Source organism: Bombus affinis, chromosome 4, assembly GCF_024516045.1.
Source record: "Bombus affinis isolate iyBomAffi1 chromosome 4, iyBomAffi1.2, whole genome shotgun sequence".
Lineage (NCBI taxonomy): Eukaryota > Metazoa > Arthropoda > Insecta > Hymenoptera > Apidae > Bombus > Bombus affinis.
In genome coordinates, this window is record NC_066347.1 from 8,220,321 (window position 1) to 8,247,671 (window position 27,351).

Genomic DNA, 27,351 nt, shown 5'->3' on the forward strand with positions numbered 1-27,351 from the left:
GTACCATGTATGGCTAGGTCAGTGTACAGGGTGTATCGAAAGTGTTGGTTTAAAGTTTCATGGTAATTTAGTAATATAAAGTAAAAATTTGAAGCAAAAGTTGTAAGTATATAATTATAACTTGGAATGTAACTACTTTCAAATATATATCAATGACAAAAACTTATGCTTAATTTCTACATAAACTTTATTTATTCTATAAAAATTCATTCAATTGAATTTTTCGAAGTAAAAAATACTATTAACGATAAAACTTGTAATTTCCTATCACACATAAACAACCCGTTGTATGAAATAATCGAAACCAATAAAAGGAAATCATATAAGCTCTGTAGATTCTTAAATCTTACGATTAACATTACCAATACGATTCTTTTTTCTTTCTATAACCAACGGAATCCACGTCGAAAATTTTAACGAATATTTCTACAATAATATAACCTGTATACGCGTAGAAATATCTCGTTGAACAATTTTAACGATCGAAATTTATCACTGCCGCGAATCATAGCCCCACTCTTTTTCCTTGAATCGCGCATCTCACGCAAATAAATCGCGAAAAATTGCTCGATCGATCATCACGATCTAACTCCATCGGTTAACGAGTGTGTCGCGATAGAATTTCATCTGGAATTTGAATTCCGGAACATGGAAAACAGGGGTGCCGGAAAAAGTAGAGGACATTGCGCGATACACCTTTTCGCCAGCCGTAACGCGATATCTCGCCGCGTGTTGCAGCCGGATCAATGTCGTTGAATACGTCGTGATAACGAGGAATCACTGGCCGTGAGTTTGTTCGAACGATTTCCGTGTATCAGGAGAAATGGTAGGCAGTCGTTTAGAAGAGAAACTGGAAATACAATGAAAATACTGCAAGAATTTAGGTCAATTTTAATACAAAAAAACTGACAATTAGTTAAAATTTATGGTGTTTTAATAAATAGACATTCGTAGAAAGCTCGGATGACCTAACAGAGTACTACTTTTTCAATTTTTCATAACCTACCCTTGTTTTTTACATACTCTTTTCTTCTTTCTATCCACCATTTTTCCACTTTTTCCCCTTGCTTATTCTTTCTTTTCTTCTTCTATTCTTCTTCTCTTCAACCCCTTTAATTTTGCTTTGCTTCTTTACATTCTTCTCCGACCTTCTTTTTTTTCATTCTTTTTCTTCCCCTCACATCCATGCTTCCTTTCTCTTTTTCCTTTCCCACCTCACTTCCTTTCCCTTTCAAGCCCTTTCATTCCCCAAAAATGTATTGCCAACGTTGACGATACAGACATCGATACCCTCGCGCCTTGCTTTAAAATGACGGAGCGATTCGCTCTTTTAAGTTTAAATATATACACATCAATTTCAGCAGAAGTTTCACACTCGAAAAAGCGGCAATCGCTTTTGTAACTCAAGGTTCACTGTGGCAGTAGAGCAGAACGAATCGAAACGAGGGCCGGACGTTACTGATCGATCCTGCCACACCGAGATAGTGGCGAATGAGACGCAATTAAGCGAACGCTTAAAGAACGTCACGCGCCATAATCGACGCGAGCCAACTATCGGACACAATAGGGTACAATTAAACGCGCGTTTTAAACAACGCCAAGTACCGTAACGCGTACTGATACGCAACCAACGCGATAAAGTCGAAGGACGTTTCAGGATAACCTAATTCCAAGCGTTTTACAACGAATTCTCGTTGCCGAAATTTATGAAGCGGAATAGGCAAAGATCGAACGGGACACGCGAACCATGTATCGCGCACCGCATCCATTACGATGCACTTCCGTGGCGAACGCGTGCATGCGTGGCCACGTGCACGAGTACGACCTACTCGTGGCATATGCACGTCATATACATTTGAATAACACCGTGCGCATCGATACCGACCGAACCAACCTGCGCGCGACGTACAGTCAATCTGTGTGATTTACGTTTATCCTTACTTATCGTTCATCGCTGGCCCGTTGCTCTTCCGCTCAAAACTGACGGTCGCGCGTGACTATGGTCAGTTTCCACTCTGTAACCGTGTTGTCCAATTCAATTTTCGTTAATTCGTACATACCTGTGAACATAATGAAAATGAACGTGAAATTAGAGAACCGAGAAAGTAAAGGCTTAGGCGCTATGTTAACGAAGAAACAAAATTATAATTAGTGAAAATTGGAATATAATTTTAAAAGACCGGTATACTTTTTGCTTGTGTAAAAGTGTATATATTAGACTCGTGATAATTACGAAGGTTATTAACCCTGTGTTTTTAAGATACGCGATTAATTTCAAATCACGAAGTTGTAGAAGGTCTCTAAGCTGAAAGTGGTAAGATATCTTCAAGTCTAGAATAGTTTATAAGATAGTTGAAATTTGAAAACCATGATCTAGAGATATAGAACCTATCTTGGGAACCATTCCTAGGCCACAAGACCACGAAACTCGAATCTAAAATTGCGGAACCTATCACGAGCCACCCTATGAGCGTACAATGTTGGGGTTCAGCTTTAGCTCGCGGTAATCACCAAGATCAACCGAATATAGAATCCTCGGATTCGGAGTTCGACATCTGGATTTTGAGGTTTAAGTCTCTCGAAAGTCTAGAAGTCTCTAGGTTCTGGATCTAGAGCCCAGAGTCTAGATTTAGTTTGGGATTAAGGTTAAAACTACAAGAAACTACACATCTAAATAAAATTTTCTCTCATCCTACAAAAGTGCTCGATTGCATTTTAACATTCCTCTCGGTATCACGCGATATCGTACGTATTTGGATTCCGGTTCTAATCAGTCGAAGGAACTTTAAAATTTAATTAAGAAATCATGGCCCAGGAAATAACAACCGGGCATTCAAATTAAAATCGTCCTACTGGAAATTACACGTATGACTAGTCTTATGATTGCACGAGTTTCGATCGACGCGATCACGCGTGCACGAGCACGAGCATGATCGATGACGGTCCGGAGATCGATTACAAGTCATAATCGCAATTATCCAGCGGCGTGCACGCCCACGATTATCCCGCATCTGTTCCGAATTAATTCTCGCTATACGACAGGGAACGAAGCGAGCCGCATTTCAATTGACACGCGAGAATTCACGCGACCGCGCTAAATTAATTTTGAACGCTGGTCGCAGTGGCTCGATTATGATCGATTACAGCGGAAGAAGCGCGGAAGGTCGAAAAATATACAACATATTTCGTTGCTCCGTGAGAACGATGCAGCATCGTTGCACCGAGTTTTGATTAATTTCCATATGCTCGTGCAACGTGAATCTGGTAAAATTGTATATTGCTCGTAATTTTTCCCTCCAACTTCGTTATAACTCTTGAAATAGAATTAACTTTTAACCTAAAAATTTTCAGAACTTAAACTCTGCTCGTTTAGTACTATCATAAACTATAGAATTCATGGCAAATTTTAGTGTCTCAAACACAAGGTTCACAGCTCCATTTCCATCTGCGAGACTTATCCGTAACAAACAGTGTATCAACTTCTGCAGGAGGCTGCATCTTCTCTAGCCACGCAGTCCTTATAATTAATATTACGCGCATAGTTATTCATCACGACCAGTGTATACTGAAGATTAAGATCAACCATATGTATAAACAGACATAACATCCAGTGTACACAAGGGATTCCTGATTGTACCTCGATATCCACGGTATCGTGTTTCGAGAGGCTCTATCGATGCTTATTTAAATAAAACCGATAACAACTGCTAATGTCCTCTACAGACTAGACGTCGGTTGAACTACGACGAAACGAATGACGATGGTGAAACGCTAGGGGGTTGTCGTCCTCTCTGATTACGCGCGTATGTATCGTCTGCCTGTTCATCCGTTTAATCAAACGTGTATGCGTTGTACGTCATTTTTGGTATCTGTCCGCAATCTCAGCGACGCTACGTATCAGCCTACCGTAATTGCGATTACTTCCTCGATAGTCGGTCGAAATTAATTTTCACACGGCGGCGGGTTTATCAAACGCGCATTTCCATCGACACGCGAGGATCCGTGTACACCGTAATTAATCTTAATGCTAGGAGTGCCGAGCGCCGGTTATCGCTGATACGAATTGCACTAGCATTACACGCCGATCGAAATCGATTTACGAACAACCGCGTCGAGAGTTCGCACGTGCATCATATGTATGTATGTATGTCCGGTATGTGTAACCACACAAGGGCCGCGCGTGCTAATCTATGTTATCGCGCCTGGATAGAAATCTTGCGGATCCGATTGAAGCCTATTAGCGATGAGTGAAATCTTTACAATCACCGTTCCAAGGGACACTTTCTTTCTAAGTTAACGACATTTATACAATCGTTATATATTTATTATATGATACAGTACTATGTATATACGGGGTATCAATAAATATGCGGAGGATATTTCTAGAATCGAATTTAAATATCAAAATGACGAATGATCAAATTTACCATTATTTATATTATCTTCTTTCGATGAACGGAATTTATGAAAAATACGTCATTTGTATCTTTGAAATGGAATATTAACCGTGTATGTAATTATGTAATGAAATTAAGGAGTTAATAAAAAATGGAGTTGATTAATTTGGCGCTGAGAGGCTTGAATATGAAACTTTCTACAAATATTGAAACATCACGAAGGCAAATTAATGCAAATGAGAAAATGTAGGATGTTTCTAGTGACAGTTGACAGTTGCTCATTATTTTAAGCAAGACACGTGGGAAAAAGAAGTATGGATACAAATAATTTGTGAAAACGGTAGCAGTAAAAATTCCGTGTTGTGAGTGGGACGATGATCGATCGATACTTGTCTCCTTACCATGCTACTAAAGGCAGGGTCGAGTATTTCCAAGGAAACCGATAAGATCGGCTTCTTTCATAAATGCCGGTTAGTTCTACGTCAGGAAGAGAAACCGTGCCGATAAAAGTCAGATAAAGAGAAACAGAGTAACCAAATACTATATCTAATTACATTTTATAATACATAAACGTTGCAAAACTGTCTAACGGCTGACATTTCACATATTGACATCTAATAATTATAATCTGGCGATATATCGCTTGGCTGTAAAATGAAACGATACCGTAACGTGTCTAGTCGATCAAAACGCCTTTCCCGCCTTGCGTTAACCGCCTAACGTGATGAAGGTGAAATCGAACCGACATCTTTCTCATCCTGAATGAACCGCAGAAAATGATCTAACTGTGAGAGTAACACTAAAGCGACCAAATCCACCAAAATATCGGAATTTTCAATTTTTATTTTTACAAGTACCAAAAATCATGCAGACGATTTTAACAAAATTGATGTTGATTTTTATTGAGAACTTTTTATATACTTTTCAATTCCACTTTCTAGTTATATGATTTGCGTCCAACTTCTCAGAAAGTAAATATCTTATTTCTGTGAGATTACTCGCGGCTCAGAAGGGGCGTAAATTTCAAGGTAAATTTAAATCGCAAATTTCAAGGTAGATTTTAATCGTACATTTCAAAGTAGATCTTAATAACTAAAATTTGTAATATCTGGTCCTCCGATTTATGAAGTTGACCAGCGTCTGAACGATTCAACTATAATATTTATTATATTACAGGTTGGTAATTTCGTTGTTAAAATCGTAGGAGAGTTCCCTAGCTTATTTTATTCCTGGAAAAATCATTGATCCTTTCTTAGATATATTCTTTCCAAGGAACGTCGTAAACTCTTAACAATCGTATAACGAAATTACACGCCAGTCGCCGTCGGTCATGTAAGAACTGTTCGCCATCTCGAAAACTTTTGCATAAACTCGACGATCCGCTACAATTGCCATGGAAAAGTAGCTCGCGCTATTGATCCCCCAAGATTTAGGCTGGAAAACACGGCAACACCATGGAAATGGAACTGTCTGTCTATTATCGTATGGCAATTCGCGTTGATTTCTAAAACTGCATCTCGAAAGTTCGAAGACCCTGGAGTATCGTGTTCCGTTGTTGAACGACCTAGGTTCCGGTTAATAACTTTGTTTCTCGTGATGCTGTGCACTCGAACTTTCTGCTTTTGCATACACACGTGATTGCAGTGGTACGAATCGATATTACTGGTTGTTTTCAATATTCAATATTCTCTTCGTTTTAACTTCTCTTTCGTTCTTATTATTTGCGAGATACTCTGAAAATCCCTATTTCAAACGAAAGACGATTAAAAGAAAGTCTTGACACACATTTTATTCTCAGATTAAGTGATTTACGTCTTTTGGACGTAATGATTTATCGATTTAGAGATTTGAGACTCTTTTATTACTCGCTTATGTTCCTATTAAAAATACGTTATATCGTATTCGCATTTGCAACGGCAACAGTGAATTTCTGTTTATTAATTTTTAATCCTAAGCTGAATAGGAGGTTCTGATCGAGACGTGTCTCGTTAACAGCTAAGAACTCACAAGAATACTATCTTCTAATTACATTTCACATCGCAAACATGTTTCAAAGTTATCTTTCAACTTGAACAACAAGTTTGACAAAAATATTATAGTTTCTTAAAATTATGATATTTCGGATACAATGAAAATCCTAAAAAAAATGTCACGATAAATCACTAGGCTAATACATTTCTCTCCCTTCCATTAGATTTCAACGCGCTCCACATCGCCGATTGTTATTCTCAGTACAATGGCGACAAGCTATTTGTCTCCTTCGTTCATAATCATCCGTTTGAAGAAGATGGCTCTAATTTTTGGACACACGGGGTGACTGTCGTCCGCCACTGCGACGCGACGACTATAAACTGGGACGTATCCCGAGTCGTCCAACTTGGACAGATCCGAGATAAACTCCCAGAACCGAGTCGTCTCACCCTGGGGTTATCAACGCCTTAACCCGCGGCTGGCTAACAGCCGGACGTTCAATTATTTATTTAGTCTATCTTATCGCGTGCTGCGATGCTCGCGCGAACCTACTACATCATAGCGTCTGGTCGTAAGTTCGCTTCTCTTCGTTCTCACCGCTTCCAACCGCGTCGTCGAATACCGTAACTATCGAAACACTGCTTTCGATCGTGGAAAAATATCTAATTCGAGTGCGGTTGTAAAATGTGAGGAAAATTATATTCCCATACGATATAAAGTTTCCTCCTTTGTTAACTTAGGATGTATGTATGTAGGAAATTAGCATGTACAGTGGCATTTACTTAGTTGGTTACCTAGTTGGATAAGATATAACGAGATTGGGTGAAACCGTAGAAAAACTACCCTGCGAGTTCGGTGACTTTTGGATAACAATATTATAGAAATCGATATGACGAACAGTTTTTTCCTATACACATAAGGACTGGACTCGCTTAGTTTTCGAGGTATTCGCGATAAACTGCCAGCACCACACGATGAATTCCACCTATACTTGTACGTCTATCGCAGCGTATGCGTGAGTTTGGTTGCCAGGCGCCGTGAAGCGGCCGGATAAAATGACACCCAACCCAAACTTATATAAAGTATAAACAAAAGATAAGAATGAGGCGTGAGTTAGGTGTTATTTTATCCGGCCGCTTCACGGCGCCTGGCAACTAATACTGGCATACGCTGACACAGACGCATAAATATAGCCAGAGTTCAATGTTCGTACCGGCAGTTTTTCGTGAATATCTCGGCATATATATTTATATGTAGTAAGAAATTCGAAATGTTGAGTCTCACAACATATCTAAAAATCATCGAAATCGGAGGATGGTCAGTCTCTTTCTGCAGTTTCATCCCAGATTGTAAATGTTGAAGTGTAGTAGATTGATTACACAGAGGATCGTGTACACAGTGTACGGCATTTTGTACGTAATCATAATTTATAGTGATAATAGTGGAGGCGAGCTAATAGGTATAAGTGGTGAATGATCGAATTCCAGCAGTCGAATCAGCGTTCGTCTGTTCTAAAGTTGCATTATTCATTTTATTTCCTTTCACTCTTCATTTTCTGTTCACTTGGTAAATGATGAGTACTTTGATTCATTAAACTCGTCTACCATATCTGTTCGCGTTAATCATTTGAAGAATTTCATTCATTTGATTAGTTCGTGAAGTAATAAAATGATAAAAATATCGCTCTTGTATCCTATACAAATTATTACTCGACAAATTAAAGGATCTTGTGTAAAGAAGATTTAATTTCGTGTTCTTAACCTATGTTCCATATAATCCATCAATCCTGTCATACATATGTATATCCCATATATTCCAATCAAATACTACAATCCAGGTGCACTAAGATAACTATGAAAACATTCCCAACTTTTTCGTTCTTATTTCGAGCCGCGTTTTATCCTGGATCGTAGACCTCGTGTACCGATTATTATCTGAAAAGGTCGTCGTACGACCAGATAAACGTAGACAAGGATAGATTTCCTTTTAATAAGTACAGATTAGAGAAACGTATTTACGTTAACCTCTGCCCCTCTCATTATGCAAAAGCAATAGCGCTTTATCGATTCGAACGGGAAACGATAAACTCGTATATTGTGTTTACTGATATTAGCCGCGCTGTTGGATAAATACTGCATGCCAGAATCGAATATACAGGCGCGCGAACACGGGCGAGCCGAACGAAACCAGGCGTCATGGCGTCATTGCGCAGTATTTATTCTGCCGACAAGAGAGTATACCTTTCAAGCGCGGCCAATGAGCAAAGTTTGCCCGTAAATACACGTCTGGAGCAGTCGAAGGGGTTACGGTGAAGTGCAAGGCTCGACAGGCGTGCATAATGTTTCCTTCTGTCACAACGGCCGCATTGATTGTGCTGGCAACATTCGCACTCACCCTCGTGCCGCTCTTCTCCAATAACCTTTTGTTACGGCTAATGTATTCCGTTTCTAACGGCTCTTGGCTGTTTCGCTCGCGGGGCGTTATCTTTTAAAGTGTTCCACCGTATGCGAAGATGGTCGCGAGATGCATGCCACGTGTTTGCGCTGCAAAGGATCGACTTGGATATTTAATGGAATTGATGGTCCAAGTTTAACACAATTGATACAAATTAATTCTTCTCAAAGTGTGGCGTATATTTCAAATATCTTTATTTTAGATTTATTGATACACATAGATTGTTTGGCTTCTTTATGGGGGACAGTACCTCCTTGTTTTTGGGTTGGTACTTGTATCAGCGATTGTTTGCAACTTAGATACGTCAGAAGGTAGTGTAGAGGTGGTATGTGTTATCTGTGATAGTTGTGGTTGCTGGCTGTAGATGTCGCTGCTGGGGTACTGCTAATTATTCTTCTATTTTGATGCGTGGAAGAAAAATTGGATCACGGGCGCCGGGAATCGAACCCGGGTCCCGAACGTTCGAAACCTAAGGCGCTAACAACTGCGCTGCCATGTCCGTTAGTGTCGAGTGGCGTTATTTGGCTTGTCGAGTGCCGCCACAGTAGAAACGAATGATCGGCAAGGAACGAAGTCAAGAAGCCAAGAGCAGAAAGATGCATAGTTCAGTGAATACTATATAGATATACTAAAAATATCGATCTCGAACAACAGATCGATGATCTTGATGCATATCGCGAGTAACAGGTGGCTTACAGAATCTGTTAATAAAACGAAAATACTATCCTCCCACGGATTCGTTCTAAAAAAGCGGACATTAATAAGGTAACAACGTCTGTTACGTAAAAACGAAAGGTTTTCTTTCTAGAAAGCGAAAGCGGTCACACTCGAATACGGTGAGACGGCGATCTCGCGGGAAGCCTCGATATCTGGTCGGTGTGCAAGCGGTGGATCGCTAACGACGTCGCCCGACCTGCACGTCCGGTAGTCGAGGCTCGTTTCTCTTTCTCCGTAGCTAACGTTCGCTCGCCGGGGGGTCAGGCTTAACGATCTCGAGAACGAACGGACCGACGTGATGCCCGTTTTACACCCGTCGCTCTGCCCTTATGCGCGAGAAGCGTGGGTGATCCACGCGCGCGATCCAACGCGCGTTGTCACACGGACGAGTCTAGTTCATCGAATTCCAGCACGAACCGGACTTCTCGATCCAGACGTGGCGCTTCGAGCTATAGACGAGTTGAAATCAATTGATCGATCAAGAACGTTAAGCTGTAGATTCCGCGATACAGGTTAGATACTTTGTTATCGTTCGGTATGCTCTTCTTTCGTCAATTTGATTGTTGTTCGATTTCAAAAGTAATCCACGAATTCTTATATTAATAATTTCTTAAGAATCTTTTTATAGCTTAACCCAGCTGTCTTTCTCTCTTTTTTTGGTTTTTCATGTTTTATCTCTTTGGGTATCCTTTTTTTGGAATATCTTGGAATATTTGTCAACAGTAAATTTACACAAAAAGTGTTCCGTTTAACAAGCTTTTTTGTGACCTACCGAACACAAGGCTGAATAACAACTTTACGTAATAAATCCTCTGTGAAATTTTTCATTTCTTACGCTACATATCGTTTAAACACTTCAAAGTAAACTCGCCTTTTCGTTGCAAAGTTGTTTAGAAAGGCTATACTGTATTGCATGTTGCATCAAAAACTAGTTAAAGTAGGACTAGTTAAAATACAGGAATAATAAAAGAGTAGATTTGATAGTTTCTTTATGATAGAGAAAATAACCAAATAAAATGGATATTATATCCAAGTAAATGTAAAATCTTTCGAAACATAGTAGAACATCGCGAAGCTAATTTTATGACAGCCTCTAGGATGAAAGTAGTGGCGCTCAACCCGACACTGATTTCAGATTTCAGATGATTCAAAGACACGGAGCCGGATGAACTAATGTAGATGAAACGAGACTATTTGCAACTAGCCCGCGGGCTGAGAACGAGAACGAGAAGAGTCGGGGGTTCGTGTCAGCCACCAAGATGAAATTTCAATAAAGCTACGCCCGCTTAACTTCACCCTGAACTTCGGGGCTGGAAGTGGCGCGGACGCTCGCCGCGTATTCGCGTCGACCGGTTATGAATCGAGCAGTTTCCTCGGAAACTTCGTTCCGCGACGCCACTTTTGTCACTGGCCGTATAATGGATTATAAATCCGATTCCTTTAAATACACCACGGGTCGAAACTCCACGCGGAAACGACGAAAGTTTCGCAGCCAATTGAATTCGGCCGGTGTCCCTCGTTAGCGTTACTCGAACGCGTTACACTTGCATAGGCACTCTGTGCCTGACAATGGAGATTGCAAGTTCCTTTCTCAACTAAGCTTAAGTTTCCAACGTTTCCTCGTAATTAAAAAGTTTATGGAATTTTTAAAATCAGAAGGAATGAAATTGTTCTTGAATTGTGTGCTAATTATTAGTTGCACTAAAATATTCATATTGCTATGCATATAAAAATCATTTACATTATCTTTAACAGTCGCAGACACAAAAATACATGACAAGTCACGTTTCTTATTTTGTACAGCAAAATAATTTTAACAAAACACAAAGATGTACTTATTATGTTTTTCCTCTGTAATCTTCAATCGTATGTTAATATTAAAGTATTACGATTATTATATAATATATTATTATAAAATATTATAATATTTTACCATTACTGGAATTATACAAGTAAATTAAATTAATTGATACATTTTTTATAACATCGACTAAATAGTTGATAATTACAACAGAAAATTATTAATGTCACGTTACGTTACAGATAACGATATTTCAGATATTACATATCAGAGGTAATCTAAATATTACGTAAATTATAAAAGAAAATCCCTCTGAGACAAAAGTTGGAGAGAATATGAAAACGGCAGAGATGAAAACGATTCCTGAAGCAGTTTTTTGTCTCGGTCGACGACATGATTGCGCAATTTATTCACTGGATTTGCGCGTTCCAGAGGTGGGAGCTTCTACGAATACATGAGAAAAACGATGCGAATAGTAATACGAAACTCTGACGACTGTGTGGAGCGTCTTCGAGTCAAGTGGTCTGATGCGATGCAAGAAAGATGGCACAGGAGGATGTCGAGGCAAAGTAGAGAGGTAATAAAGGGACTTTCGTACTTTTCAAGCAGGAAACTTTTCGACTGTAACGGGATCTCAATTTGAAAAGTACAAATATACCGTGGCCTACACCTTCGAATCCGCAATACCCGGCTAAAAACAAACGTAAATTCCTTCGAACCGCTCGAGTGGGTGTAAAGAAAAAGGTACATTCGAAACTGTTTCGTAACGTTAGTAGATACCGTATATCAATATTGACAACATAAATTAGAACTCTTGAAGTTTGGACGATAATTGTACAAGTTACCAGAGAGCATCGACAAATTGTAGGTATGCCAGTGTAAACATCTTAAATTAGCTTAACGTGATATCATTGTTTGCGATAGATATTTGCGATTGGTAATAGAAAAGAAACCACAAAATAAAAGTTGAAGTACATTTCATATATGGTTGGCCGAATAAAAAAAATACAAAAAGATATCGAGCGCAAACACTTTCAACGTTACTCGAAATTATTGCTCAATATCAAAACTCATTCAAAGTCTACTTTGTTCATCCAGTACAAGAAAGTTAAGGACCATTCTTATGTATTTGTTCAAACTTCAAACATCTTACAACAGCTTAAAGAATCATGCTTTTAAACCCGGAAATAACCTCTTGCCTGGATTCCAGTAGAAGAATAAGGCCATTCCACTCTATGCTGTTTCAGAAAGCAACGAAAAAGTGCCGCGACAGACATAACAGAGCGTCGTTCACGTTCGCATGTATCGTGTCGCGGAGTCTACGGACCAAAAAGCGCGTCGACGGTTTGCCAGGGGAGCATATGTCGATCGTTCGCCAAGTTTACGACCGGTAGCGGTCGTTTGACGCGTTAAATAAAGCTCGCTGTTTGTGAGAGAGTTAGAATCTGCGCACAGGGTACTCGACGACGTTGAAATAAAACTTTTACGAACAACAAGGAGGATTACCTTTCGGACTTTACGCGGTGAGCGAAATCACCGTGAAAGCGGGCGATTCTCGCGTCGAACGCGAAACAGCCCGAAAGAGAGTCATAGCCGCACGGCAGGGGTAGTAATTTCATCCCCTTGAAGAGAACTCGGAGCGTTCCTTCGGGGCCAAGGGAATCGAATGAAGAATTGAAAGGCCGTCAACAGAGAGGTTTCGCGCGTTCCACCGTAATTTATTTACGAGTTTGAGTCGTTTCGGCATCTCTTGGATCGTTTACCACCGCTTTGAATGGGTCAGAGAAACGGGAAGTTTGAAAAGCGGACAGGCAGACAGTCACGGCCGTCTCTCTCGGAAATCTTCCTGTCTCTATCTTTCTCTTTCTCTCTCCCTTCGAGCTTCGTTTTACCCCCCGTCGGCGGTTTTTCTCTTTAAGCACCGATCTAAAACGCTGCTCGTGAATGGAATATGTGAAAGTTTCTCTCCGACGTAGAAAACTCGGTCTCTCGCTGGCTGGCAGCGAGATGCGCGTACCCAGGAAGTTTCGAGCCTAGATCTCCGGGCGGCACGGCATCTTGAGAGATATTGTTCAAGTTAGCGAGCTTGGCCTGGCCTCTTTCATCCTACTCGCCCGTTTTCTCTGCCCGTCCCACTGTCTTTTTTCCTCTTTCTAACTTTTCTCCAGTCCGTTTTTCCTTATTTGCTTCCTTTCTTTTTCGCCCGCGTGGCCCGCGGTTACACGGCCTTTTTTCTACTTTCTGTCTCTCTTCCACTCCTTTGCTCTTTCATTTTTTACCCCGCCATCCCCCGTGGCGCAACTTTTTTCCTTTCGTTTCATCCCCTTTAAAGAACCGACGAACACGCCGACCGGATCGCGAAACTGCGTTTTATTAAAACGATAGTCGTCGCGAAGCGTAGCCCCGATTCCGCATGGCTATAACTCAAACGAGATATCTTCTTCTTTCGATATTACTTTTCATGCTGCTTTCCAATACGTCGACCCTCGCGAATTCCTCTGGGAATTTATGCGCCTCAGGCGTAGCCGTATTCCTGAACAAAGAATTCGTAAACGTAGCGCTCTTGCGTGCTGATCGTTCTCCAACAGCTCACTCTACTCCGTCTACAATCTACACTAACGTTAAAAGTTTCAGGACGCTTGTTATTTCTTTTCTGGCGTAGCAATATTCGAAAAATATTGTATCGCTGATTTTGTAAGAATTTTAAATTATAGAGCTCCGTAATCTTTAACAATAGGATGTATACGTTTAATAATTTTAATTACTCCCCATTGCCATATCGTTAGTCTTATTTTTCTTAACTTTGTATGTCGATATCAAAAGGTCTTTCCAATTTGCCTTTGCGATTATGCAATGGATATTACGAAATACGTAAATCCATAACGATAAATAACCGATTAATATTTCCTACTACGTATACATTTTACTTCTATTGAAATCAAAATATTAATCTCGCCTACGTACGAAACGAATAAACGTTCATTATTGCGCAAAAATGTTAGAACACATGAAATCCATCACTCGTTATACGTTCTATTAACGTTTACTTCAATAATGGGAATAACATTTTCTGCAACGACGAATCAGTACGTAAATCCTGTGGACCATAATCTGGAAAAGAAGGAAGAAACGAAAATGTACATACTTCGCGTTTCACGGTCGTCTTGGTTTTCCCGGGTGTATTGTCTGCACGGAGCAGTTAAAGCCGGGACGTTTTGCTCGAGTTTCTGGTTTATTGTCTCCGGCGAGACCGTACTCGATGGCTGGTGGTACCTTTGATTTTAAACCATAAGCAAAACGCGTCAGCCTGGGGCCACCGTGGATTCGAACGGAATTTCATTATGAGAACAGGCGACTGGGTCGCGACAGCTAAGCGAATTATCGTCCGTAACGCGACAACTTCGCCAGTGTTCACCATGGAATACATGTGCCGGCGTGAGACACCCACGGATTCCCATTATTTGTCTGGGCGACAAAGCTCTTCCTTTCGACGCGCGAGTTCAATCGACTTCCGTCAGCTAAAACAATAAAGCGCTGCTGCGAAGACATTCCGTTGTGTTGTGTGTAACGTAATTCATCAGTGAATTGTCCAAGAACTTGCACGCTAACTTTTTAGATCGACCAAGACGAGCAATCTAGCATCAGAGATTTGATGTTTGTAGGAACCAAAGATTCTTACGGTTGTCTAAATACAGTCTACATACGAAATAAAATGATGATGTATATTAAAATAATTATTGAATATCAAGTTTAGTACAGGACGCGAATTTTTCAAATGTTTGAAAAATATAAAAAGTTTCCATATCCATATTAATATCGTCTCACTCAAATCCCATTCATTTATACCGGACCTTTTATTTCCCCGTTCGTGCAAATTAATAAGCGCTTCTATATATCAACGAGGTAATGTAATGAAAGCATTGAGGGAAATAACACTCTGTGACGTTCTTTTTAGAAGAATCATCGATGGATTAAATAAATGAATGTATATCGAGCGCAAAGTATTGAGAATTGGTGGAAGATTAATTGAAAAATAAGCAACTGATCGATGGTGAAAGCAACGTCAACAGGAAATACCAAAATGGTTTATTAATTGTGGGTCGGCGGATGCGGTTCATTTATGAATATTAAATTAATATTTATCGGTGGTCGTTGTGTGCCACGATAGGAAATACGGTATTTAAGCGAGATCGAACAATGGCGAAAGAAAATTATTTCGTATGAACGTATAAAACTTTTTAAATCATTATTTCCCACGTTTACTGCTTCGAAATGAAATACACGTACCTTTTATTGCAGCATGATGAATCGTTTTATTTTTATGCGACTACTACGGGTGTGTATGTTAAGCACAGTTACGTGTAAACGGTTAAATTACTTGTTCATGTTTATTGGCTATTGCCAGCAATAAATTTCCATCCGGCACCAAACTCGAGATTCTTCCTTATTGCCTGGAAGATCACTATAACCTGTTGGCGGAAACGGTACATATACTATTTTACCCATTTTTATTATCACTTTAAGGTTTCACGGATATTCTCCAATTGAACGTTATATTAAGTCATTACTTCCGGAAGTGTTTATATGCGAGCAAAAATTACCAGCACCGTTAAGCTTTGTGACTCTTAATACGTTCATGCTTCTCTCAGACTAAAAATCATCAAACTTTTCGACGCAATCTTTTTAATAACTTAAGGAAACGCAACATATAATAGCAAATAAAAGGCGACAGTTCTTTTATAAATACGAAAAACACGTTTCTTTAAAATAAAGATTTTCTAGTGGTGTACAAATGTCAATAATTGTATCACGTTGATCCGTAAGAAATGCAACTTGGAATGCGAATGTTGCAGCTGTTTTTTATATAATGATGTATTTATACAATGAGAAGTGTGGGCAGTTTAATTGCAAGGCACAGATCGATCCACTATCTCAGTGTATCATAAACATTGGTTACTTCAACTGCTGCAATAAATAAATCGCTGGTAAAAGCGTATCAATTACAACTGCAGTAAGACACGAACTGCAGTTAAGGAGCTCAAGTGTATGCATCATCTGCATAAAAAGACTTTGCGGTAAATATATACATTTACACTTGTAGATTGGCAAGACAGTATTGGTAACGCTGCCTTTCGCAAATACAATAAACTATGATACAACTTCAAAGACCGGAGATCTCGAGACTCGAAAGTTCCAAAGGATTAACCATAAAATCTGTATTTACAAAGCTTTCGAAATTCTCGAGTTCCATAGATCTCTTAAAGTTATAAAGATAATTCTATCTGTTACTTCGTAAGGTCTCAAAGAACGTGCTGATACTTCTGGTTCAGAGATATTCATTACGCAATGCCGTATTATTAGCGCGTTATTAAAATTCTTCGTAAAGAACAAAATACAAACCCGATAAAACACCACCGAGAATTTTACTTAAAAAAATTTTTTAATCCTAATAAGCGTAAGTGTCTAAGAATGAGAGTAGCGAAAGGTCTTTCATACCCACTCCTTTGAAAATTTTCAATGCTTCTCGACTTCTTCACTATATGTTTCAATGTTCAACGAATTCAACGTCCATTCTGTTTCCAAAAGTTTCCATTGTCTCGAGTGTGCCTTGGAATATGAAAAATCTTATACTCGCTACTTTCATACACTACGCTTGCTCTATATACTTTTAAACTCGGGAAATCTCATATCCACCTATTTCAAAAATTTCCTTTGACTCGCGTGTGCTTCGAAATACGAAAAATCTTACGCTTGCTATTCTCAAAAATATCGTTGGTCTCACACGCGCCTAAAAATTCGCAAGGAACCTCGTATTCACCGTTGCAGGGGAATTATCCTTCGCGTTTCCCGCGTTCCACGTGTAGCGTATACATCCAAAGACTCGTCGAGGACCATTCAGCTCGTAACTATCCATCTTTGGACATCCGAGTGCATTGTTTAGCGATGCTTTGGCCGTACCGGTGCAATTTCGTCGAGACATTGCCGCGTCTTACGCTCGGTAGCGCGCCAACAAACGCGAGTATAGCGGACGACGGTTAATTTACGACTTCCTTCAAGTTCGCGATCCGTCGAGGCGTCCTGTCGAGCCGTCGAGGGACGTTTCTTCGTTAGCTGTCGCGGGAGCTTTCGAACTACGCTGAAGTCACGGCCGGAAAGGAGAACAGATTTGCTTGCTGGTATTATCCCGGCTGTTATAACGAACCTACAAACATAGGATCTCGCAAATTGCTCGCGGCAGATATTAAATTGTAGCTCATGAGAATACTAGGTTCTCGTATTACGTTTGAGAGGATTCTGGTCCTAATTGAGCAACGACTTTGTTTTATTCGAATAGAGACGGTTATGTGGAAAATTTTCCGGAAAATGTTGATTTTCATTGTATTTGTGCAGTTTCACTATGTATATGAAATTACAGATTATTACGTGTTAAATGTACGACCCAAATTAAAGAAGAATTCAATTCTTAAAAGTAATGAAAATGATTCGCATAAATATCTGTTATATTTCATATGATTTGCACAAAATATTTGTAGATTATTCTGTTTATTCCAGACTCGTTAAACGTCTCGAACAAGTAGAAGAGCTGTGCGGTAGTACGATGTTGTTATAATAAATCGCAATTCTTAATATGTACCGAGTATTCAAGCTACCCCGTGCTAAAGCCAAAAGTTAAAAGTGCATTAAGTCACCTGCATCGGACATTAGCGTCCTCAGGATCGCGATGAAGCCGCCAGAGACTGGTGTGTTGCTGATATACAATATTTAGCCTATCTACAAACTTTGCCAAAACGTTTAAACTATCCTACAACGACCGCTGCTGCAAATGACTTAACTGTATACCACTTATGTTATTTACTTTACTCTGAAATGATTTGTAGACATTTCTATATACTGTTACATATTTTACAAGTTCGCAATGTTTTTCCACGATGATGAATGATTTCGCTTGCTATTGTATACTGACTTATATTTTTCGTAATTTCTTATTTCGTTCTTCGAACAATATAAATTTTTAGGAAAAGTATTTCGAACATTTTTCGACTTAGATTCGTACCTTAGAACTCTGTATCATTATTGTATGAGAATAAAAAATATAATTAACATCGCGCTATACTTTCCACGCGTCATCGTTGCATCGTTCGAAATAATAGATTTTCAATAAGAAAAACGATAAATTCATTTCACAATAAACAAAATGTATAGATGCACGAAAGCCTAATGCATCGTATTATTATTATTATATATATATTACTCATAATAGTACACAAATAAAAAGGGTATGGAGACTTTGCCATTAAATCGAGGCAGTTAACGAGACTACGGTATTACACGCATTTTGTTGTAGCGATCGAGCAGTGTTATTGCACGTCAAAGGGCAAGAGCAATGCGACACGCTGCGTTCGCGATCGTACATCAAGCAAAGCACTCGCTCGCGTCTATTCGACGTGCTCGCGGTCACTTTGATACCCTCTCAGTGTCGAGCAAGCATCGACAAGATGGATAGGTTACAGCAACCGCTAGGAGATAGACACGACGCGTAAGCGATTGTATTTATGACACTTCTAGACAAATGTGTCCCAACAGTCGCGTCTGAGGTATACAGAGGAATTCATTTGTTCCATTTACATCGAAGCCTCTATTGTTACATGGAGAAACTATGACGATCATTCATCTCGAAGAATTTTTAGCAAAGTGAGGAATTCTTGAAAGTTTTATTAGAAGTAAGTTATTAGAAATATCATTAGATATAATAGTTGGATACTGTGAGAATGATATTTAAACAAATTAGAGAAAATTTAAAATTTACCAAATATTATACAAGAACCACTTACACATACGTCAACTATTTTAAGATTAATCCAGTTACTGTTTCATAAGTAGGTACATATCTACTTGTGGAAGTAATTTATTTATCGCACTTTGACGCGTTAAACATATTCTAGAGATTATTTCTGTATATATTTACAGCATCAATAATGACTACATTATAAAGAAATAAAAAGAAAATGAAAGAACACAGTTCTAATAAAAAAACATGCTTCTGTTCACTGTTTGACTATTTTTCTAAAAATCATATGCATTCCGTTTTTCAGGTTGAAGGTAAACAAAGGAAACGAATCATCTCGTACGAACAACGCGTTCAAGTACACATACGTTAAGTTCCGCGAACATTATTATTCTAGAACGTTACGTTCGAATTGATGCGGCCATAAAGGTGCATCGAGCGTATAACGAGTCCATCCTACAATCCGTACGCAATCTTGGACTACGGCGCGAGTAATGTCTCGCTAAAGCGAACGGTTCGCTTTAGCCGACCGAGAAACGAGACGTCCGATGTTCCCGCGGTTACGTTCGCCGTTTACACGATGCCGTCACGGTAAAATCTTGCTGGCTCGACGAGAATATTCTTCGAACGCGTTCGTTCGGTCGTGTCCTTTTCTTTGCACGTTTCTTCGGAGAGTATAGGTTACGTTTGCTTAAAGTTCAGAAAGTACAATTCACCAGCGACAGCGAGAAATCAGGATGTATATAGTAATTAATTTACATGTTGGTCGTGGATCTTTTGTGTTAAAGCGCTTTGTTTCGGAGTTGGTTACTATTTTTCACTGCTACGAAGAATAATCGTGAAGAGACACGACTCGCTATTAAACTTTAGGTATAATGCAAGAATCTGAAGAGAATTGTTACTTTTATCGTGGAGACAAATTTACGCAATAGAATAATCGTATGAACTTTTGCAATGAAAGTAAGAATTTTTTCCAAGACTGAGATCTTAATTGTTCGTCTATGAATGATTAAGGATCAACACGATGATAAAGCTTCTTTATTAGTAATTCTTTGTTTATTAGCAAACTTGTAATCAACAGCCACTCCAATGAAAATGGATTGTATAGGGAACAAACAAAAAGCAACCACCGAAAACCTTACTGTTCTCTGGATAAACACCAATGATCCATCACTGTCAAACCAGAAGAAGCGTATTAATCACGATTGCGAATACTCGGATAATCACACTTTATCTTATCAATGAGAACGACGAACGTTGAATTACAAATAATGTAATATTATCACTAACATTTTAACTAATAATCGCATTACTGTCAAATTCCTGTCGTAACTTTCACCCCTGTAACTGTTCCCCTTGTTCTCTGACATCAATAAAGAGCAGCGACCTGACGATAGTTAGCCGGAATATTAGGTACAACTCAAGTCAAGGCCCATATAGTATGTACTAACGCGTGTCATAGCTTTGTAACTTTAACCTTAAGTGCGTGCAAATATTTACGAATCAACGTCGGTTAATTACATGTCCCGAGCCATTGTGTTCTTTGCCCTTAATGTCAGCTTTGTAAACCACCTCGACGACATACTACAGATATTCGAACTAATTAGTAGCATACATTAAATGAAGTTTACTCTGGCCATAACATCGCCTTTCTCCAGAATTTGTGTGCGAATATTTCCTAATTAGGATTTGCTCGTCTAATGTCTTCTGCGTTTCTGTCCTTTGTCAAGATGAATAAAAATCAGATAAATTGGTCACTAGGATAACCATAAATATCTGATTATATTAAGCAACAAATTGAACAGTTTTAGTTGCATTGCACAATTTGGTAAATTATTATCATAGATTTCTATCTCTGAAAAATTTGGAAAGAAAGACACAAAAAAGACTACTATATAATTTAAATCGTTTTCTATTCTGCAACTTTGTATATTTGGGCTTAAATGTTTCTGATATGAAACCATACAGAAAGAATAGAAAGGCAAGAGGAAAGGAACAAAATTTCATTTTAATCAGTTTCCTGACTCGATGAATCTCTCTTATTCAGCTCTATTACGTAATATAACTGAGCCTCTGTTGCTGGCCTAATTGTACGGCAAGTGATACTTAATAAGCACACGAGTACATCGTCGAGATTCGTTTCACCCTATCAGACTTCTAAATCTGCGTCAGCGAAGCATGCACGTTGTTTCGTCGATAAGCTCAAAGGGATACTTCTCTCATATCGTGAGGAAAGTGGAACGTGCGATACTAACGATTAAAAAGTTGAAGGTGTAAAAAAAAAAAAAAAAAAACGCGGAATACTGAACGTAACATTCACTTCTAAAAACGTTTATTCCAATTATGTCTGGTATCTGATGTTGCAAGTCTCGCAACATCTTTTTCTTGTCCATGAATATTGATCTTTAACTGTAACTGGTACTTGTTCGAATTGCTCAAATTTTCGAATATAAAATACTAGTTAAACAATATCTTATAAGAGATGAAAAGATTGAGAAAGCAAAGGGTAGATTAAAAGCAGGCAATGTTTTTTATACATAACGATCCTATAATTGACAACCGAAATCGATAGAAGAAGTAACACGGTGGATAACAGTTGAATGCCTTTTAAACTCATTTGGCCGCGATAACATTCTGATAGTCGTAGCAGAATCATCGATGCGTATTCCGCGATATCGGCGGCAACGCACCACGGTAACCGGCCTTATTAATTGCAGCAGACTGATTACCAATTAACACATCGCGGGGATAAAACGTACCCATGATTCCGCTTGTTCGAAATAAATGCGCTCGAAGTGCACGCATAAACACAGACAACTCCGGCAGGGAGAGGAAGAGGACAGACAAATCCTAGCAATTATCAGAAAGCGCATCGCCGTTGAAATCACGTAATTATACGATAGAACCCTGAGGCATTGAATGATATAACGCCACAACTGCGATAAAATTAACGCATCGAAAGTTTCAGAACTAAACCGGTCGCGCGTCACGTCCATTTTCGATTTGCAAAAAACCGAAGGACGACGTGATAATGAATATGCGTGCAACATTGTATAGTACAAGTAATTTATCACATCGATAGTACGGGATAAAAAAATGATTAATCGATTGGAAAGTCAGAGAGCAAGATTTGCAAATTGCCTTGGTATTTTATCCGAGGAAAGAGAGAGATAGAGACAAATGTAAAAGTACTTAACGCAGAAACGTAATTCAATTAACGAGGAATTTTTATTTGATTTTATCCACGGAAAAGAAGAGAAGGGGATAAATGTAAGACTACTTAATGCAGAAATGTAACGCGATTTAACGAGGACCATTCGTTTGATCGAAATCTCTTTACGATTATTAGAAGGTAACGCGGAATTTTTGAAAACTCTGTGAATCTTCATAATCTTTCGTCTCGTTCGTTTCATCGTGATTGACTTTGATTCAGAGACTTATCTTTAATCGTGACTGGTAATTAATCGAACTTCACACTATAAAAATGATAAATAAAGGAACGGAATTCCCCAGTTCCTGTATCATGGAGATTGATAGCATATGAAGGTAAATGATCTTAAACGATAAGGAAAATGCATAAAACAGCCTTTCAACGCTAATCAAAGATCAGTAATTGACGCTGTATACGCAATGCATAGAATTATATGCTGAAGATTGACGGTATTTAACCTCGTGTTACAAAAGTGTATGGAATATAGAGTATTAAATCATATTCAAGTCTCATAGCGACGGCGAATCGTGATAAAGTAACGCCTCGAGCAAACACAGGCTACCTATTAATTATCGCCATATACACCATGAATCATCTTCGAGAGATGAAAGGACAGTTCAAATTCCGCGTTTATAAGCAAGAAATATTACTCTGATTCAAACTGCAAACGTACAAACCGTGTAAATTTAGAATACAACGAATACAGTATATAAACTATAGCCCAGAAATCGTAATTAAAATAAGATTTCATGTAAAACCTTTATATCTCCGTAATCTTCATCTAAAGTTTACACAGGAATATTACAACTAGATATTTTAAAATTCATATCTGATCTTTCTATTGTACCTACTAAATATTTTTCTAAGATACCGTTTTCTTTCAACAAATTTTTCTTCCTGCAAAGCCCTAATTTTCCGAATGGCGCTCTACATATGGTACATCCATGTTCATACAATGAATCATCAAATTCGCATTCGTTATCGTGGTCAGATCCTGTATTAGCGGTTTGATAAATAACAGTAACCATTACTAAACACGAATTCGCTAATCGTCTCGTCCAGCCGCTATAAACCCTGTGTACGTTCCACGCGAAATTCACTGAAATTCCTCGAAATCCGCTCGTTCTCGCCATTTTTCCGCCCGCAAATTATGTTTGCCAGCCACAGTAGAGAATCAGCCGATATACCGGGCACACATGGAATACGTTGTGTTTTCATCGGCGCCGTAAGATTAAAACGACGTTGGTCTAACGCTCGCGCTCACACAAGGCCGAGGCGACCGTGTGTGGTTACTTTAAGCTGATCTCACGGATTAACCAAGCCGTGGAGCAACGAGCGACGTCGACGCCGATGTTAAACCACGCTGTGCGGTTACGCGGGGCGCGACCGCCGTTTCTTCGCATTTTTTTCTTTTTTGTTTATTCATTCATCAGTCGACGCGACGCTTTATCGATTCTGGACGAAAGCCAGAAGGCTGGCTTGACTGCTAACAATCTTCTTGCGCTGCCTGCCTATTTGCAACAATCTACACTCTTATACATATGCCTGAACCTGCGCACACGTGTATATACGTGTGTAACAGAAACGCACGCATATACGTGACTCACGAAAGTATTTGAACGCTTACGATAAAAAGCTCTGATGTTCGTATACGTTGTATAAAAAATTTTGAAATTTCATTAACATTGCGTATCATGATTACATGAGCCAAACTTCAAACCAATTATAAAAATGTACTATGTAGAAATTAGATATTTATTACAAGCCTGTATTTAGTAAAAAGTTAGTAAGTATATAGCATGAACAGAGCCATCTTAAGTATTTTCGGACGCGTTCCAAATTTTGCACCTTCTAATTATGATTATGGTGTCATTAAAATGCTAATGAAATTTTTAAATGTATCGCATAACACACGTAATATATGCATGCGTAAAAGTTGTCTGCAAATGTTCGAATACATTCACGAGCTTGTATGTAAAGCACACTTACGTGTAACCCACGTGAGAAGACTCGTATATACGCGTGTATGTATATGGAAAGTATATGAAGTGCGGCAAGCAGTCAGGCCGCCTCCAAAACGAAAGCGATTTAGTTTAGCACGAAGATTGCTTTTAGGTAATGTTGCCCGCGAATTGCTCCCATTTCCGTTCTGCCACCGGAATCCGTCTCACGGTTGCTGCTTCCTCTTTTGTTTCGTCATCGGCAAAACAGGAAACCAAAGGGAATGCGAAAGTATACTTCCGTGGATCGCGGGACCATAGCGATTTTTATACGAACATTTGCTATAGGATGAAATATATGAGGAAGATTAGAAAAGTCGATTCGGTGCGTTTATGATATTTAGTTGATTGTCAACTTTCCATAAACAACTGGATCGTTTATGTCCAAGCCAGATTTTCTTAACGATCTACGCTTTTAACAAATTTGAGGAAATTGTATATGTACGCATTAAAATATGATATACCTCGCACATATTTATTTATTATAAAAATATTTATTCTTAAACTATGCATAAAATGAATTTTTTATTCTTGACATATCTCGTAGTTATTTTTTTATAAATTTTTCCACTGATATTTATTTTTTAGATCACTGATATTTGATTTCTCTTCCTGCTTTGACTTCCACCATGTACCGTTATTAAAAGCAATAGATTTTGCTGGAAACACAGTGGGGGGTATACATTTCTCATACGTGTAATGCCGTGTCAAGCACACCGTTTCTATGGCACAGTGACGGAGACAGAGGGGGAGAAGTAATTTGCTTCCCAAGCTAACCAAGAATGGAACTGATATAGCTCCGATGTCCTAATGTCGATTATCCCTGTGTCCAGGACAATGCTAGATGGCCTTACTGGCGAGTCTATTAACACGCTTCGGATGAAACGCATACCGCTTTTGCTCGCTTCCCCTTTCCTTTATTGGCCTGCCAAGACGATATTTAATGGCGATTCAAATTCAGATTCAACGAAGGAAGTTGGGAAAAATGACTTTCACGACCTGAAATGGTTTCGCCAGCCATGTCTTAAATAGAAAAGAACGTTTTTAAATTACACAGCGCTTTTCCAATCTATGCATTTCTATCAGAAGCAATTATAATTTGAATAACCATCTTTGCATAAATATCATTCTACTTTGCATTCAATTTTAACTTGAAAAATTTAATCTTAAAATCTTGAACAACCTTCGAGCGTACTATCATCGACGCTTATTTAAATGAATTCAGATATCAGAAGCGCGATCTCTCGTCAAACATGACTAACCTACATGATACAATAAAAATCGCTGAGCGCGTAATACAAAACGACAAGACCTCTTACAAGAAACTGAAACCCCGCCTCTCATCCTAACAACTCTTCAATCTTCAAACAGCGAAATCACGCAAAGCCAAGTGTTAAAACTCGACATTCAGCGAGCAATTTTAACGAGGAAAGAAACATTCTCGAAAAATCACGTACACATGTATACGTACATTCGTTAGTTTGAATTTCACGGGCAAATGAAATACCGACTGTCTGCATTGACAGGAAAAAAGGAGGCGTAAAAACCAACCAAATCAAAGAGATACGATATGTATGTATTTTTATAGAATAGCAAACCAACAGAAATAAATCCAGCGCATCAAATGGTAGCCAAATCATTGTTCACGATGGTTCTCTCTTTATGATGGGACAGGGGGCGAATGAGAGAGAGGGGGGGAGGTGACGAGCAGATGCAAATGCGTGAAAAACAGGTCCCGGGATTATCCGTGCGAATTTGTTCCTGTAAAGGGTGTTCGTTGCCGACCGGATTTTCACTAGCGCGTATTCTATTTTCGTGCAACGTGTTTTTCTTTCTAATAAATAGATTGACAGAATGCAGGAGTGCGAATGCAGCACACGCCAATGTTTCCAGCTCCAAGTGCGTATAAAACCGCAATTCAGTGCCCATTTGCCGAGCAATGGTTGATCCTGCTATTGATATTTTCACGGTTAAAACCCGAGACAAGTGCAACGCCGGGTATACCGCGCTCGATAAAATTTGAAGGCAATAACGATACACGCGTGCATCCACGAAACATTACGATACTGGCATATCCCTCTTTTATACGATTCAAAGTCCCGTAATACAAACTCAACTTAAAAAACAACCAGTTTTAACGGTAACGAACCGAAATTCCGTTGTACGTATATAGTCCATATTTATAGTGCATATATATATTTGTTCTACGAGAATGAAAGATATTCCATTGTGATCTTTTTAAGCGATTTAAATGATTTGTACGAATAGGAAATTAAAATATTCCTGTTTTTAGCTCTTCTTTGTGGTACATTAGGTACTAGTTATATGAACATTCTGCATATAGGAAATTTAATTGGACGGCGATATTCCGTATATTTAATTGAAGGAAAAATCATATGTTACGTGGAGAATCGGTGAACTCCTGAGCGCTCTTCCATATGATTTACCAACTAATAATAATAATAAATCCACGAGTGACTTGTAAAATTTCGCTAATGATAGTAGTATAATTCTGCAAGATGGCTCAATCATACAAATTATCTGTTTCCGGACAGATCTGCATAAGTAGACAGGAAAGCGTCACAAGTTATATACTCGTTATTCAAATCTGAATAAAATTATAAACATCAAACGTGACTGGTCAACGTTCGCATTATGCGCGAACAAACTTGCACGACGGTAACTTTCTATTGCAAGTCTTTTCACCCACCCGCAGAATTATATTTCGAATCAAGCTCGCAACGAACAAATTCACTAGGAAGCGACAATAGGTATTGCGATCGATACCTATTTACATAGACAGCTCAACAATATTACAAAGATTAACTTTATTATGTAAGACTGGCGAGCCGCGCAGACAAACTTGCGCGCGTTTCGAACACAATACGACAAAGCCGTCCCCGGCGATGATCTATAAACTCGAGCATCGAGAGCACACCGGAACAAAGTGGGAGAAATGCAGTTTCTCGGTACCACACAGAAATCTTGCTAAATGAATTGTATTGGTTGCGTTC

At 39.0% G+C, this 27,351-nt stretch overlaps 1 protein-coding gene across 10 annotated transcripts in view; it reads right to left on the reverse strand.

The window, feature by feature from the left end:
* LOC126915819 (fat-like cadherin-related tumor suppressor homolog) overlaps positions 1 to 27,351 on the reverse strand; it is a 509,971-nt gene that overhangs the window by 429,361 nt on the left and 53,259 nt on the right. The window contains exon 2 of one of the 10 annotated variants that reach the window (XM_050720843.1): positions 1,007 to 2,060. The exons of the other annotated variants lie outside the window; for them this stretch is intronic. The gene's annotated coding sequence lies outside the window, so the exon portion shown is untranslated. The remainder of the gene's footprint in view (positions 1 to 1,006; positions 2,061 to 27,351) is intronic. 10 annotated transcript variants of the gene reach the window in all.